Source organism: Peromyscus eremicus, chromosome 9 (assembly GCF_949786415.1).
Source record: "Peromyscus eremicus chromosome 9, PerEre_H2_v1, whole genome shotgun sequence".
Taxonomy (NCBI): domain Eukaryota; kingdom Metazoa; phylum Chordata; class Mammalia; order Rodentia; family Cricetidae; genus Peromyscus; species Peromyscus eremicus.
Window position 1 is genome coordinate 33,692,584 of NC_081425.1, and position 17,002 is coordinate 33,709,585.

Consider the following 17,002-nt stretch of genomic DNA (forward strand, 5'->3'; position numbering starts at 1 on the left):
CTCCCACCTCTGGAAGACAAGGACGATGGAGACGCCTGGCCTCCAGGGCCCTGGTACTGACTGGGTCCTGTGAAGCAGTTGTGTGTGGTCCAAGCCCTTCTTTGGGATCAGCTTCCTTAGCTGCAGCTTCTCTGCAGTGCCTAGGCTCTTTCTTTGGATGTGGCTGGGTCTTAAAGCAGTGTGCTGCCAGTTTGTCCTTGGCTGGCTTTAGCCACTGGGTGGTTTCTTTGCTAACAAACAAACAAACAAACAAACAAACAAAAAACTGGTTGGTTTTTTTTTTTTTTTTTTGTACTGTTGAAAAAAAATTAAGCAGATAGACTGAAGAAATTCTACATTATTTTATGGTCTTTTGTTGTGGCATCTTCTGATACCTATTTTCAAAACCAAAGTTCTGTAAAGTATATTATTATTACCAGAAACTGAATGAAAGAAAATTAAACTGATTAAACTGTTGCATGATATATATATATATATATATATATATATATATATATATATATATATATATATATATCCAACTCAGCATAGTCATTTTAACTTAGGCAAACAGATGATATACTTTGAAAACTAATCAGTTATTTTGACTAGAAGGATGACATATCCATAGGTATATATACTTTTCTTATATTTCAGTTTTGATTACATCGTTTGTGTTAGGGTCGGAGAAATACTGAAGAAGACCCCCAACTTGAATAGCATTTCTTCCACAGACACTATCAGCATGCCAGGTCAACCATTTGTACAAAATAGTGATTCAGAGATGAATGCAGCCTCCTTTTGAGTATAGCTGGGGGAGTTCTAGGAACAGTTAGATTATCTCAAACATAAATGGTTAAGCAGGCGCATTTATATTAATACATTTTTGATAAGCTGAGGTTTTAGTTTTTGTTTTGTTTGTTTTTGTTTTTATCTTTGGACATACTTCGGTAAGATTTTGCACGCGGGGGGGGGGCAATTGGGAGAGGGCTGCAGGGACTGTCCTCATGTGGTCAATGCTTTGAGATACGGTGGGGCTGACGCAGGCTTTGTCCCTGCTGTCAGATGTGTTGTTGATTAATAGCCCTTTGTCTAAGAAACTGAAATTTAGACCCAGCTTGTAAAACGGAAGAAGTTTAGACCTCTTGGTTTGATAGTTCTATTATTTTATATTTTGTTCTTTTTTTATGCTGATTAAGTACTCAGCATTTGTCATACAACCTTATTATTTTTATTAGTAAATAGTTACTAATTATCATATGCCATAGTGAATGGGGAAGCTTGTGTTCAGAGGATTATAATATCAACAATAAGAAAACTGCTCTTAAGCAAGAGGCTTTCTCACACATTCTAAATAATGTTTTCTATACCATTTCTATTCTTTAGATTTCCATAGAGCACATCTCCTTGTAGATAACCTTTTACTGACTTTCTGCTTATTGTATTCTTAAAGGAAAACAGCTTATGAGAATTTTATACATGTGCATATAGGCTTAGCAATTAATTGCACTTGTCACTTTTTAAAAGGATGTGATATCAGTTCCTAATATCTACATGGAGGCTTATCACCCCAGTTTCAGTGGATAAAATGTTTTCTTTCAGCAGAACCACAAACCCAAATAAATAAAAATAAATGGATTAAAAATAAAGACTCATCTAAAAATTAAAAGCTTGCACACACACTTGAGAGAGATCATGTGTCTTTTGTCTTTCTGGATACAGCTTACCTTCTGAGAAATATTTCTTCCTGTTCATTCATTTACCTGTAGTTGCTCTTAGTTATAATTTTATCTTGAAATATGTCCCTCCTGCTGAAGATATCACATACTTAGTTATAAACTATAGAGAATTCAAGTTTATATTGACCTTGTAACTTTGTCCTATGGGCTAGCTTCATAGTGTTAGAAAACACACAGTGCTCATGAGCGGGAAAGAAATGTAATCATCACTTTGTTGTTGTTGTTCAGAATTTTTTATTTAATTTTTTTTTTCATTTAACATACCAATCCCAGTTTCCCCTTTCCCATTCTTTCCCTTCTCCTCCCCCCATCCCACCCCCCACCCACTCTTCAGAGGGAGTAAGGCCTCCCTTGGGTAGTCAACAAACTCTGGCATACCAAGTTGAGGCAGGACCTAGCCTCTCTCCCCTGTATCAAGGCTGAGCATGACATCTCACCATAGGGAATGGGCTCCAACAAGCCAGTTCATGTACCTGAGTTAAGTCCTGGTCCCACTGCTAGGGGCCCCACAAACAGATCAAGCCACACAACTGTAACCCACATTCAGAGGGCCTAGTTCTATCCGATGCAGGTTCCCCAGCTGTCAATCCAGAGTCCCTGAGCTCCCACTAGCTTGCATCAGCTATCTCTGTGGTTTTCCCCATCATAATCTTGACCCCTCCCCTTGCTCATATGATCCCTCTTCCCTCTCTTCAACTGAACTAGTGGAGCTCATCCCAGTGCTTGGCTGTGGATGACTGCATCTGCTTCCATCAGTTACTGCCTGTAGGTTCTATGATGACAATTAGGGTAATCATCATTTTATATTATCTGTGACCCTTGTTGTCAAAAACTGTTCTGAGAACATATGCCTACTAATACAATAGGGACACAAATGTTATGAGAGTATTAGATTTAAAGTGCGCTCCACAAGAAGAAACTTGTAGCTTGCACAATTAAGTGGGGCAATACTCCATGGCTGGTTGGTTCAGCCATAGGAACTAGAAAAAAACTCATACTATTTATCATTCTGCTAAATGGTCATGATATTAAACTGCCCCTGAAGTTTTTATACCAATTTTTAACTTTCCCTAGAAATGTCTGCTTTTGAAATGGTGTCAATTAACATATAGACCTGCATCTTTTAGAGTGCACCAAATAAAAGATTTTGGAGCATCCCCTAAATGGGACATCTATAGTCAACTCCCTTTTGCCAAGGCTCCATGATTAATATAAAATGGTGGTGTGGTGTGAGCCAGCACTATTGGATAACTGCAGCAAAATATTGTTTTTGGAAGCAATAGGTATGTTTAACTATGAAATCACAGCTGTGACTATATGCAAACAACATGCACAAGATCATGCCAGACAAAATCCCAGGATGGATTAGAGAGTACCTCAGAAAGTTCCGTACTTCACTGAGGAGCTATTGGCAACTGATGACTCCTGTATTTAAAGAGTCAGTGTTTTTCAGGGAAGTAACCCTTTTCCCATGGAAGCCATTGAGTATAAGAAAGAGAATTGAAGATGGAGAAAAAAGAAAAGGAATAGAAAACTATGCCAAACCACAGGTCAAAAAAACCATGTAAATGCCGTTTTACTTTATTAGTGCTGAATATGTTTGAAAAGAAAAACACAAACAGGGACATGGAGAAATAGAAAAGTAAGGTCATCTAAAGTTGGAAGACAATAATTACTGAATAGACCTTGTGGAAAATGTGAATCAAACCCGTAACCCTAGAATGACTGGTTCTAAAGCTTCCCTAAAATTATCTAATCAAAAACATAGTATATGACACAATACATCATCATATTCATCAACAGACAGTGATTTGATTGGAGAAGCATTAAGATGAAGATATGTGAGCTGTATAATAATCCACTTTGAAGGCAGAGTGGGACATTGAAGACAATGTTAAGGATGAAGAAATTATCTCAAGGAAGAAGTCCACCTCTACAAGCTCAGGCTCAAGTTTATTTTTTTTTTTTAATGACTATCATTCTTGAGTGTGTAGTTGTTTTCATTTTATGAATGGCAACACTGTCATATATCATATATGTGCCCAGTTATCAATCTATCAGGAAAAGAAGCAGGAATAGATATTGTAAGAGCCCCAGGTTTTGTCTGAAAATAAAACTTTTGAGTCATCTTGTAGGAGAGAGGAAGCATAATCTTTTATGACTCTGTTCTCCTACTACTTCATTGCCAGAGATGGGCAACTCCAAAATTCAAGATTCTCAGCAAATCAATCTAATATTTCAATTCCTTTTTTTTTTTTTTTTTTGAGACAGGGTTTGTCTGTGTAGCTTTGCATTTTTCCTGGATCTCGCTCTGTATAACAGGCTGGCCTCGAACTAACAAAGATCCACCTGCCTCTGCCTCCCAAGTGCTGGGATTAAAGGCGTGTGTCACTACCGCCCAGCTAATATTTCAATTCTTGTTTCTTTTATTTTTTTTCTTCCTTTTTTAAAAGCAAGCTTGATTTTTATTAGGGCACACCCAAGAGCTGGCCAGTGACTGCCTCCTAGGTTGGGTTAAACAGAGCAGTTCTGAACCTAACATTCAGATCCCTTTTAAGGAGAAAATCATGAGTAGTTGCAAAGCAGGTATGCAGAAGAAAGACAAGGGGGAAATAAGAAAATGCAGAAAATTTTCAAAAGCATCATGTGGTCACCATGTAATTAGGGAAGTTGATTAGGGACTGTTCAGAGAGGGTCAGGAAGAGTAAGGGTATTCTCAATCAATTCAAGGTCATGGTTTTGGGAAGGTCATTTTTCAGGCAACAGTCTTAAAAACAGCACTCAGCTCTTATTGTAAATGGAAACTTATTTTTACCAATACGGAACAATGACTCCTGACTTCAACATTGAGTTAAGCAGGTTCGTTGTCACTCTCCCTTTGACTTAGATTTTTCTGTCAAATATTTGATGGGGGATGTGTTAAGAATATTGTTGAGCAGCAATGACTCAAGAATTGCTCATCTGAGGCATGATCAAGATAATGACATATTGGAGGGCACAGGGCCTGATTATGATCACTGGTAGAAATAATATTAGAGGGTCAATGAAGGTGGAGAACCATCTAAGCCATATTGGAGAGTCAAAATTTGTTTGCAAGATTTTGGCTATTTCTTTATGTAGCTCGTCAATGAGTGAAATAAGAGATATTAAACAGTATTTTCCCGTAAATTGCTGACAACCAAGATTATATTTCAGTAATAGGTAATCTATAGTAGCTCTATTTCGTAGAACAAATGTTCTCAGTTCTCCCTTTTCTTGATTAGTCTCAACTGATATTTTTGCTGTAATATTAGTACTTTTTGAAATTAGATGGACTATCTTAAAAACCTCTCTAAGTAGTGGAACAGCAAGCCCTGGGACAGATAACAGAAAGGCTTTGTAGCAACAACTATAGTGGAATATAATAATGTAAGGAGTGGTCGAAATTTTCAGGAAGAACTCTCTTGTAATTCTATTAACAGATTGTAAAAATTTGCTGAGGAAAATATGTGTGACTTGTCATATCCCATGTAAACCCTTATAACCTGCTGGGGGTACAGAACAAGTGCTCCTTTTACAGAAAAAGATTCCATCATAAATGGGAATTTTTTACCAAAGGGAAGGGCATGATAAGTGTGCTAAAATAAGAAGGGGAAGAGAAGATTCACTAGTCACTTCAATCAAATTTAAGGTACCTGGAGTAACCCTGTCTTTAACTAAGAATGTGAAATATAATCTCTGGGTCCATCTAGCACTAAAAAGCCAACAAAAAAAACTCCTTCTGTGTCAGAAGAGATCTGACTATTCCCAGGCTCTTATAAAGAAAGTTTTATGGTGTCAGAGTCCAGCTTCAGCGGGACTCAGGCTCTGATGAGGAGGTGCAGAATTAGTACAAGAAGAATGAAGACACACAGGAATGTGTTGATATTCTCTCTCTCTCTCTCTCTCTCTCTCTCTCTCTCTCTCTCTCTCTCTCTCTCTCTCTCTCTCTCTCTCAGAACTTCTTTTATTTATCTTTCCAATAATAAAACCATATATGAAGCAAGGCATGTAAACCATAAATTTTACATAGTCAGTTCCCAAGAACTTCAAGATTACCTCAAAATATTTCTCAGACCTCCTACCCACTTTCTCCTTCCATGTCTGGGGAACAAAGATTAGTCACAGGCCATCAGTTATGCATTCAAAGAGTGCCACTACTCCTAACTGGCCTGACAGGAAACAGGTGGCCCCTGAGGTTAGCAAATGCACAAGTTTCTTCTACTAGTGAAGGTTTTGGCTGGCCATCCCTTGTGGTGATAAGGTGCCAGAAGACATTGAGTCCTGAGAAGCAAATCCATAAGAACAATCTTTGTTCTTCAAGGGAATCGACTTAGTATTGCACTCAAGTTTAACATAATAAGCATTGGATGCTTCCACATGTGGTAGAGGAGTATCAACGGAGTCCAAATTCTGAACAATTTGCTTCTCATGGGACATACCAAGTTCTTACTAGCAAATGATATGAGACTAAACCTGTGTATGCAGACTTAATTGGAGGCACAATGCCGCTAGGCTTCTCTGATCTTAAGCCAGCTACTTTAGGCCCAAATGTAGGCTTTAATCCTTGCTCTGAATAATCAGATGTTCTTGAGTTTCCTGCAGCCAATGCACTAGTAAGTTCTTTTTTGTTGTTTTTGTTTTGGCTTTTTTTTTTTCAAGATAGGGTTTCTCTGTGTAGCTTTGGAGCCTGTTCTGGATCTCGCTCTGTAGACCAGGCTGGCCTCGAACTATCAGAGATGCGCCTGGCTCTGACTCCTGAGTGCTGAGATTAAAGGCGTGCGCCACCGCTGCCTGGACTAGTAAGGTCTTAATACCATCTATGTGTGAAATATTTCCTGGGATCAGTGTCATTCAAAGTACAATCAACAGAACACAATGAACCAGAGAAGGAGTGCAAGAAGCACAATAATTTTTATCCTTCACTGTTATATTCTCCATCCTCATGCCCTCCAAAATACTCCGGGGAGAACTGCTCTCCATACCCCGGGAACACCCCCTCCTTATTTCCCTGTGAGCAGAATACCACAAAAAGTCAACTAGCAACAGCAACAAGGACAAGGAAGGAAAGACCCAGAGGCAGACATCTTCTGTGGAATCACAGAAGACAACGTGGACTCTTTTTTGCAGGATCTCTGTCACACAGCAATGAGTTCAACAGGACTCTGTCAACTGATGAGCTATCTGCTCTATACTTCTGCTCTGATCCGGGCAGATGCATGGCTTCCGCCAGTATGGAATAGAGGTTTTTCATGAAAATTATACAAGGATAATGAGGGATAAAATGGAACGTGCCACCACTAATGTGTTAAAACCTGTGGCTGATGTTCCCATTGGTAATGTCATTTTCTGCCACTCTCTATGTTTTAGTTGCACTAATGTCCCTTCTTATTATAATTCCACTTCAAATCTTATTTCTAAAACTCAGATTTTGTTTCAAATAAGCATTGTTTCAGCTGCAGAAATTCTATCAAGATTGAGAATTTGACCTATTTTTACCATTTATTTTGTTTTAACTTGCATAGAAAGACTCATGTGCCCTTGCCTAGTCTCAAACTAGTCATATAGCCACAGAAATTGATACTATACAGTTCCAGCAGGCTAGGCTTCTATAGCACAGGAATCAAAGCCTGGGTTTCATGCATGCTTTGCAATCACTCAATTTATATGTATCCACACTCCTATAACCTATTATCCATATAATCAAGTTTTAGGTATTACTCTCTGCTTTTCTGCCCTTCTTCTCCAAGAAATTTCTATCAGATTTTTGCTGCCAAGTTTTTAACTTCCTGTATGTTTGAGGAATAAAGAATGCTCTGCTCTCCATTGTCTTTCTCTGGTGAATTGAAATATCAACAAGAGATACCTGATAACTTAGGATATTGGTTATTGTACTTACCTGCCTAGAGTCTTTCAACGGCCAGAACATTTCTTGTTGATAGGATTCCCTTCCCATTTTACCAATCATAAAATATATATGAATTGTTTTGCAGTCTTGTGCCAGAATATAACAATGCTGAATTTTCAGCCATGTTATTTCTCAGTCATCCAATTGTCAAGAAAGCCAACTCAAAACAATACTGTGATGGATGCTTCCTTAAACAACTTCTAATTATAATATAGGCCAACTAGGAAAAAGTATTGGAGACTTTGAAACCAATAAATATCACTGAGGAATTTCAGGAATAATGCCTAAAGGATGCACAGGATAAAGTTTAACATATTGAGAAACAGGATTGCAGTGAACTTGGAATGAAGCCATCAGACTCTACTTCTGGAGTCTAGCAGATCATGTTATAAAGTTTCCTCTGAAAGATGGGAGAGTGAGGCTTTTGTCTAGCCATATCAAGTAACTATTCACATGTAGGATATTGCCAAAAAAGGATTAAATTGGGATAAGAACCCTATTGAAACAGCAGGGACATGCTAAAGAGAGAATTTGATTTACTGTACCAGTGTGCTGGCATCTGGTGAAATGAACATATCATTCCTAAAGAGGTTTCTGGAAGCACACCGTACTATCACTGCATAAAATGAAATCATTTGGGTCTAGGATATGGCTCATTACTTAAGGGTGCCTGCTGTTCTAACAGAAGTCTTGAGTTCATTGTGCAGCATCTATGACTTGAAGCTTCACAACCTACTGTAACTCCAACTCCAGGAAATTCCAGTCTCCTTTGACCTCAGAGGATACCTTCATTCATATGACATAGTCATACATATACTTCCCTACAAATACAAATAAAATAAATCTTTAAATTAAAAATAATGAAAACCCCTTTTACCCTTCTACATGACAAATGTTTGTAGGAAAAAATCTGAATTTAATGAGGCCCAAGACGTAACCAGATGAATTCACAACAGGGAGGATCTAGTATGTTGGAGTAATACAAAGGATAAGTCATTGAAGTAGATCATCTAATTGAAGGCATGGGTTGATAGTACCAAAAGAAAAGTGAATATGGGCAGGAAACAGTACACCATAGAATGGCAAATGTGAATTTACATGAGGAACAAAAGTACTGGAATTCAGCTACTACTACAACACTTTGATGCATTGCAGGAGCCAATAAGAGGAGACTTTAGTGGTATACATTTTAGTTTGACTAAGCATTTAAAAAAATATGGGCAATGAAAAGGCTGAAATGAAGGAGAATGTTCTTCAGGTACCACTCTAGACATAGAAAAGGCAGCTACTTACTTCCTTTTTGCTCCAGGACTGTGCTAATCAAAAATGTGGTTAATATCACTAATAGGAAAATATACTAAAATGAATGTTTTCTCATACTTTTACAAATCTTTCTCTAAAGAAATAAGAAATAAGTACTGAAACTTATATTTTTAAATTAAAGAAGAACATAAGTGTGGTATTGTATTCCCCCAAATATTGTGCATGCTAATAAACTTATCTGGGGTCAGAGACAGAACAGCCACAATATTAAACATAGAAGTTAGGCAGTGGTAGCACACACCTTTAATCCTAGCATTCCAGAGGCAGAAATCCATGTGTTCAATGATACAGCCAAGCATGGTGACTTACTCCTTTAATCCCAGAAAGCAAGCCTTTAATCCCAGGGAGTGAGGCAGAAAGCAGAAAGATATATAAAGCGTGAGGACCAGAAACTAGAAGCATTTGCCTGGTTAAGCATTCAGGCTTCTAGCAGGAGTTCAGCTGAGAGCCATTGGGATGAGGACACAGAAGCTTCCAGTCTGAGGAAACAGGACCAGCTGAGGAATTGGCAAGGTGAGATAGCTGTGGCTTGTTCTGTCTCTCTGATCTTCCAGCATTTCACCCCAATAACTGGCCCCAGGTTTGATTTTATTAATAAGAACATTTAAGATTCATGCTACACATAAGAGCAAGTACAATACCTGAATAAATCCTGTGTCAATATCTAAAACCTTACATTCAGGGAGCCAGACTTTCACAGTGATTTTCCTGATATTGACTCTGGGGTCATGTCCATCCTGCAGCTGCACCACAAAACACCCTGGGACACGTGGCTATGCCATTCGGGTTTTCTAGAGTCTGCAGTGGCATACCTCATTCTCTTTTCTGAGTAGTTCAAATATGCCAACCTTTAACTTTGTTTGTGCATCCAGCACATCTTATTAATGTGACAAGATCAATATACGATGCTGGGATTTATAAGGCTCTCACTGGTGACAGAGAGCTCAAATACAGTGATTACTTATCTTAGTCTTCAGCAAAGTTATGTGTGTTGAATTCAATTATTTGAGTAAACAAGTGATATATCTGACAACACACTTTTGTGTTGTCAGGAAGCAGACAAAAAAGAGACTTCATCATCTAATTTTTAAAACCAGCTTTGACTCGATTATTTTCCTATGGTAAATCACATACTATCTCATTTTCATGAATGAAAAATTAATAAATTGGATAATATTAATAGTAATATAACTCTGAAATCACCCATGGGAAAAATGGCTTTCCTCTGAAACATTCAAATCAGCTTGAAAAAGAAAACACAAACGTGGTGTATTTAGAAAGAAAGTAAGTATTCCCGTTCAAGTTGCATACATTTGGAAAGGAGAAACATGGAAATAGATACTGCAAATGGTAAAACTGGGCAGGCCTGAACTGGATATAAATTCTTCATGGATGGTGAGAAAGTTGAGTTTTGGAACTATGAGGACGAATGGAACATCACTATCAACAACACATTCAAATGTATGCAATTAGAAATAATAAGAAAGCAGGTAAACAGAGAAGTTGAATTTGATCGATTGAAAATATCGAAAACAACATCAATGGGACCAGGTCCTGTGCTCATTGCATGAGTTGGCTGTTTGAAACCTGGGGCCTATGCAGGGTCGCTTGGCTCGGCCTGGGAGGAGGGGACTGGACCTACCTGGACTGAGTCTACCAGGTTGATCTCAGTCTGCGGGGAAGGCTTTGCCCTGGAGGAGATTGGAATGGGGGGCTGGCTGCAGGGGGGAGGTGAGGGGGGCGGGAGGGGGGAGAACAAGGGAATCCATGGCTGATATGTAGAACTGAATTGTATTGCAAAATAAAAATTAAAAAAAAAAAAAGAGAAGGGGAATGTCAGGCATAGAAGACAAAAGAATAAATGGGTCCATCAGTCAAAGACAAAAAGAAAAAAAATGTCACTTGCTCTTTTTTTCTTTCTGTTTTTCTTTTTATCTCTTTCTTAAGTTTCAGATTTTAGCTTTATTGTATGTGCTAATAAAATGGATATAATCCAGATCAAAACCTCCTTTCCAATGTGTCAGCTAAAGAGTGATGATTTGTGATGGAAATTGGGTTGAATATACCTGTCCCAACTGACCAAGGGTCATTTCCAGGATACTACATTTCTGTCTTGTACCCACAGTTCCTGTTTTCTCTGATATGAAGTATTCATATGTAAAACTGAAAACCTCTTCAAAGTGAAGATTCACTTCTTCAAAGAAGTAAAATTAATAATTAGATAGAAACCGTAGATATTCACACAAGCTGGTTAAACCACAAACAGTTCTTTCTCCTTTTATCTTATAGAAATAAAAAAAAAGATGGAAAATCAAATCCATGGCAACAAAAGCATTTAATTTCAGTTAGTAATTAAAAAAAATCCCTAGCTAGTGTAAAATGCTTCTTTGGGGAAGTGGCTTTCCAAACTACGAGAAGGCGTTGTATCACACAAGGGCCACAGAGATTTCTTTGTGAGCTGTAAAATAAACAGATCCTTACAGAGTGGACATGATTTTACTCACTACTGTGCTTATAATGAGATTGAATTAAACCTATTGCATACTAATTGTATTAAACTCAGAACATAAAAGTAATGGAATAGAATTAACTTGGGGATTAGGCAAAGCCATCGAAGTTTTGGAAGAAAGATTCAACATTAATATGTGCTAGAATAGTTAACACTTTCATGAACATTGCTCATCAGATTATGGTCTAACTCCATCTTCTTTGAAGAAAATGAAACAAGAATGGGATGGATTTATTCAAGTATATATGGAGACAAGCAGTACTTAAATCATTTTTATGTAGTTTGGTTTGTGGAGGATTTCACTTCCTTTTGATTTTTCATTTGTTGAACTTTGGGTTGATTGATTTTTGTGTTTTAATTTAAGTACTAAATTATAAGTAAAAATATATATGAGTATGTGCTTTTATATGATAATATTCTTATATTCTTAATATTTTCTCCATCAAAACTAACACAGAATAGTTTTTCTATGACATTAGGATATTCAAATATAGAAATTCATAAAAAGTCTGTATTTTTAGAGAATACATTTTAAAAAATATTCTTAATTCTTGTGTGAAATTACAATTTCCAGTCAAGTGTCATGACATATGTAATCTAGAGATAGAGATATGGGTATTGCTGTAAGTTTGATTTCAGCTTGGTATACATTTAAGTTCTAGGGAGGTGTGGCTTTATCATGAGACACATCTCAAAAAAGACATAAAATAGCTGGATAAAAATCTTAAAAGTATATGAAAAAGTTATGAGACATATCATAAAATATAGTCATGCTTTAAACTCTATACTATATAATATATGGATAATAGTAAACCAACTAGGATATTCTTGGTGTGTAAAGAGATTTGTCTTTATTTTGTTCATATTCCTAGTAACTATTAAGAAGGAAAGCATCACCATGATGGCAATAGTTGTCCTTCTAAAACTCACATGGAACTGCAATTGCCATTATGATGGTGTTGGTGTATGTGGTGATGATAGGACATAGCTGCTTTATCACCATCATAAGATTAATGACTGTATATTGAATATTGATACTGAACATGCAGCTGGTATATATTTCCAACCATAGCTTCATCAGTAACTTGAAGGAGGGTCATATAAAATATAAGAGATCTACTTTAGCTTTGCATTTTAATTAATGACGCCTATTTGATTAGATACTATCCTTGTATTTAAATCATAGTAACCCAGATTCAAAATTATTAAAATTGAGATAAAATTAGCTACTCAAATCAATTATATAATTCAATATTATTAATTTTGTTACTAAATTATTGCATAATTAATCTTAAAATTATTCATTATAATATAATTAGCTATCTGAAAAGTTTATATATTGAAGCAAAGGAATAAGAGTATTTTCACCATCACATTTTCATTATTTAATTCATTATTTCATCACACATTCATTATTTAATCTACTTTTTATGTGTATAAGAATAGAGGGTTAAATTCAATAAATTTAACTTGAACTTTGTGTATGATACATTACCATGTTTTAGAACCTTCCAGTTATATGATAAACTGTGCATTCTTCAGTAGATGCCTTCAATCAAACATTATTTAGAAAGGACATTCTTTTTGCTGAACGTTTTATGTTGGCCTGATGAAAAACCTTATTATAGACATGAAGGCTTGTTTGGAGGTTCTAGCAGGGGAGGAAAATACTCTTATACCTTGACCTAAGATTAACCCTCTTCTAATCTGAGAAGGCCTCTTAAAATAAGCATATGTGAACCCCTGCCAGAGGAGAATGTAGGCTGACTAAGATGTTTACTTCTCCCTCTGGTCTTCCAAAGCCAATCCCCCAGTCTCATCCCGGCTCTGCAGCAGAGTGTGGTGCACTCTCCCTTCAACACATGTTGTCATCACCAGTAGATCACACAGATCTTCTCATCCCAAACTCTCTCCCATACCTGACTCATTGCTGTATCCCAGTCCTCAAATCTAGAAGATATTCTTTAAGAACCTGCAGGACACTCTGACCATGATGAAGGTGGATTAACATCAGATCTTCACCTTGCCCACTGCTCCTCCAAATCCAATCACTCAGTCTCAACCTCAGCTCCGCAGTAGACCACCAGCTTCTGCCACCTCACTGAGTTTCCCCCATCTCCGATGGATTGCATCGATTTTTCCTTCTTAAATTACTTCTCCCAACTCATTGCCTTATTAAAGACCCAAATCCAGCAGACACTCCCTGGAAACCCACAGGCCATTCTGACCAGTGAAACAAGTAAGCTAACAGTAAATCATCACCTGTCTATCCATTCTTGCAAGTTGAATCTTCGCATATTCATCCCACCTCTTGGCAGACCTTCTCTTATGGCCTCTCCTCACTCTCTGTCCCATTTCCAGGGCACTAAGCAGATCCTGGCGAAACCCATGTTTTTCTCCCTCCTGTGAACCAACTTGGAATTCTCCTAGCCCATTCCCATTACTAAGGGTCAGCTCCCTGATGTACTTACCCCTACAACACTTAATTCTCAGAAACATATTTTACCTACAAGCTGCAGTAGCTACACTTTTCAGGATCTTGAAAGAAGTTCAAGAGGCAACACAAGGCCAACACTCTCTCCTAAGAATTAGAAAGGACAATAAAAACCAAGGAGCAAAACATCTACCCAACAAAGATATCAGCACCTAAGCTATAGTCTTTCCAAACCCAGATGTCTAGATGCCAGGATAAAAACACAGTCAATAACAACCAAGACAATATTTCATCAATAGAGTCCAGCAACTCTACTACTGAAGATCTGGAGTACAGTATAGAAGAAACACAAGAAAAAAATCTTCCAATAGCCTTTATTAATATGATAGGAGTCCTTAAAGACAAAATGAATAAATTGCTTGAAGTGAAATGAATAAAGCAGTTCAAGACCTAAAATTGGAAATGTAATCGATAAAGAAAAGTGAAACTAAGGGAAACCAGACAATTTTAAAAAAGGAAATAGGAATCTCAGCCTTAATAGCAAAATGAAAGATATAAAAGAGAGAATCACAAGCCTGAAGACATGGTAGAAAAAAATGGATACTTTAGTCAAAGAAAACGTTAAATCTAAAATTCTACTGTCACAGAGCATCCTAGAAATCTGGTATGCTTTGAAAAGACCAAGTCCATTAATAATAGGAATACAGGAAGAAGGAAGCCAGGTTAATGGCACAGAAAATATTTTCACACAAAATCATAGAAGAAAATTTCCCTGATGAAAAGGAGATACCTATCAATGTAGAAGAATCAAATCACAGAAGTCCAAATTAGTTAAATGGTTAAAAAATGACTCTATAATAATGGCAACACTGAAAATACATATCAAATAAATAATATTAAAAGCTACAAGGGAAAAAGACCAACTGAAATATAAAGTCATATATACTTGTCCACACAATGCAAACAGAAGGAGCATTTCCTAATTTATGCTAGGAGGCCACAGTTGTCCTGATACACAAACCATGTAAAGACCTAATAAACTAAGAATTATAAACCAATCTCCCATGTGAACATATGCAAAAATACTCAATAAAATACTTGCAACTCAATACAAGAACACATAAAATGATCATAGAACATGATCGTGTAGGCTTCTTCTCAGAGATGCATTGATGGTCCAATATACAAAAGTCAGAAAATTTAATCCACCATATAAACTGAAAAACAAATTAAAAAACATGATCATCTCATTAGATGCAGAAAAGACCTTTGGTAAAACCCAATACCTCTTCATGATAAAAATCCTGGAGAAATTAGGGATACAAGTACATATCTTCACATAATGAAGAATGTCTACTACAAATCCACTGCCAATATCAAATTAAATAGAAAGAAACTCAAAGCAATTTCACCAGAAACAGGAAGAAGACAACTCTTACTACTCTCCATACATATTCATTATAGTACTTGAAGTCTTAGCTAGAGCAATCAGACAACTGAGAGAGATCAAGGGTACACAAATTGGAAAGGACAAAGTAAAAGTATCTTTAATTGCAGATGATATGATAGTACACATAAGTGATTCAAAACTTCAGCTGGGAAATTCCTACAGATGATAAAATTTTCAGCAAAGTAGCTAGATACATAATTCAGTCACAAAAATCATTATCACTCCTATATAATCACTAAAGGAAGGAGATTAAAAAATTGGACAAACAATACTCTTCAAATAGCTTCAAGAAGGGATGGACTGGGAAAGCACTGAAAGAGATACCATGATAGAGGAAGATATCATGGGGATAGAGAGAAACCTGGTGCTAGGGAAGTTGCCAGGAGATAAACACCAGGGAAGCCATAAAACCTTTGATCTACAATGCTGTCCTATGTGGTGGTATTGTGTTCCCCAAAATATTTTACACCCTAATAAACTTATCTGGGGTCAGAGACAGAACAGCCACTAGATACAAGGGTAGAAAATGGTGGCACTTACACCTTTAATCCTAGCATTCCAGAGGTAGAAATCCCTCTGGATCTCTGTGAGTTCAAGGCCACATTGGAAACAGCCAGGCATGGTGATACACACCTTAAATCCCAGGGAGTGATGGCAAAAACAGAAAGATATATAAGGCATGAAGACCAGAAACTAGAAGCATTTGGCTGGTTAAGCTTTCAGGTTTTCATGCAGCAGTTCAACTGAGACCCATTATGGATGAGGACTGACTTTCAGTCTGAGGAAACAGGATCAGCTGAGGAACTGGCAAGAGGAGGTGGTTGTGGCTTGTTCTGCTTCTCTGACCTTCCAGGGTTCAACCCAACACCTGCCTTCAGGTTTGATTTTATTAATAAGAACTTTTTAAAATTCCTGCTACAGTCCTACCTTCAAGATACTCTAAGGCAAAGATGGAGCAAAGCTTGTAAGAGTAACCAACAAATAACTGATTTGGCTTACATCCCACTCCACTGGATGTACGCTATACCCAACATTGCTTGGGTTACCAAGTGCCAAAGACTAGATTGCCAAGAGATATGGTTAAAACAAGATACTGTTGTTAAATACAAAACAAAAACAAAGTATCAATAAGAAGACTCCTAATAGCATTCTTGTATGCTCATAATAGTACCTTGGTCAGCCATCACCAGAGAAGTTTCCTGCTGCAGTTTTTGGGGACAAATACAGAGATCGACCAGACACATGCAGAGAATGAGAAACATGGGGACACTAAGCCCTAAATGGGATATGTGTATCAAATCTTTCTTCTCAGGGATTAGAAAATGAGGCTGAAATGGTGAAAGAGCTAGAGGAGATAGAGGATGATAAGAAAACTATTCCTTTAGAGCAAAATGATCAAAACCCAAAGGAATTCACAGATGGGGGTGGCCTGCACCAGGCCTGCACAAATCTACACCAAGTCCTCTATGTATATAGCCAGTCTTCCAGTTTAGTGTTTTTTGAGTGCATAACTGATTCTATGATTCCTGCGCATTCTCTTATGCATTTTCCCTGTTTCTCTTTGTCCAACTCTGATGTGTTAATTTTTTGTTCTATTTTATAGTGTTTTATTTTATATACTTTATTATTATCCCTTAGAAGT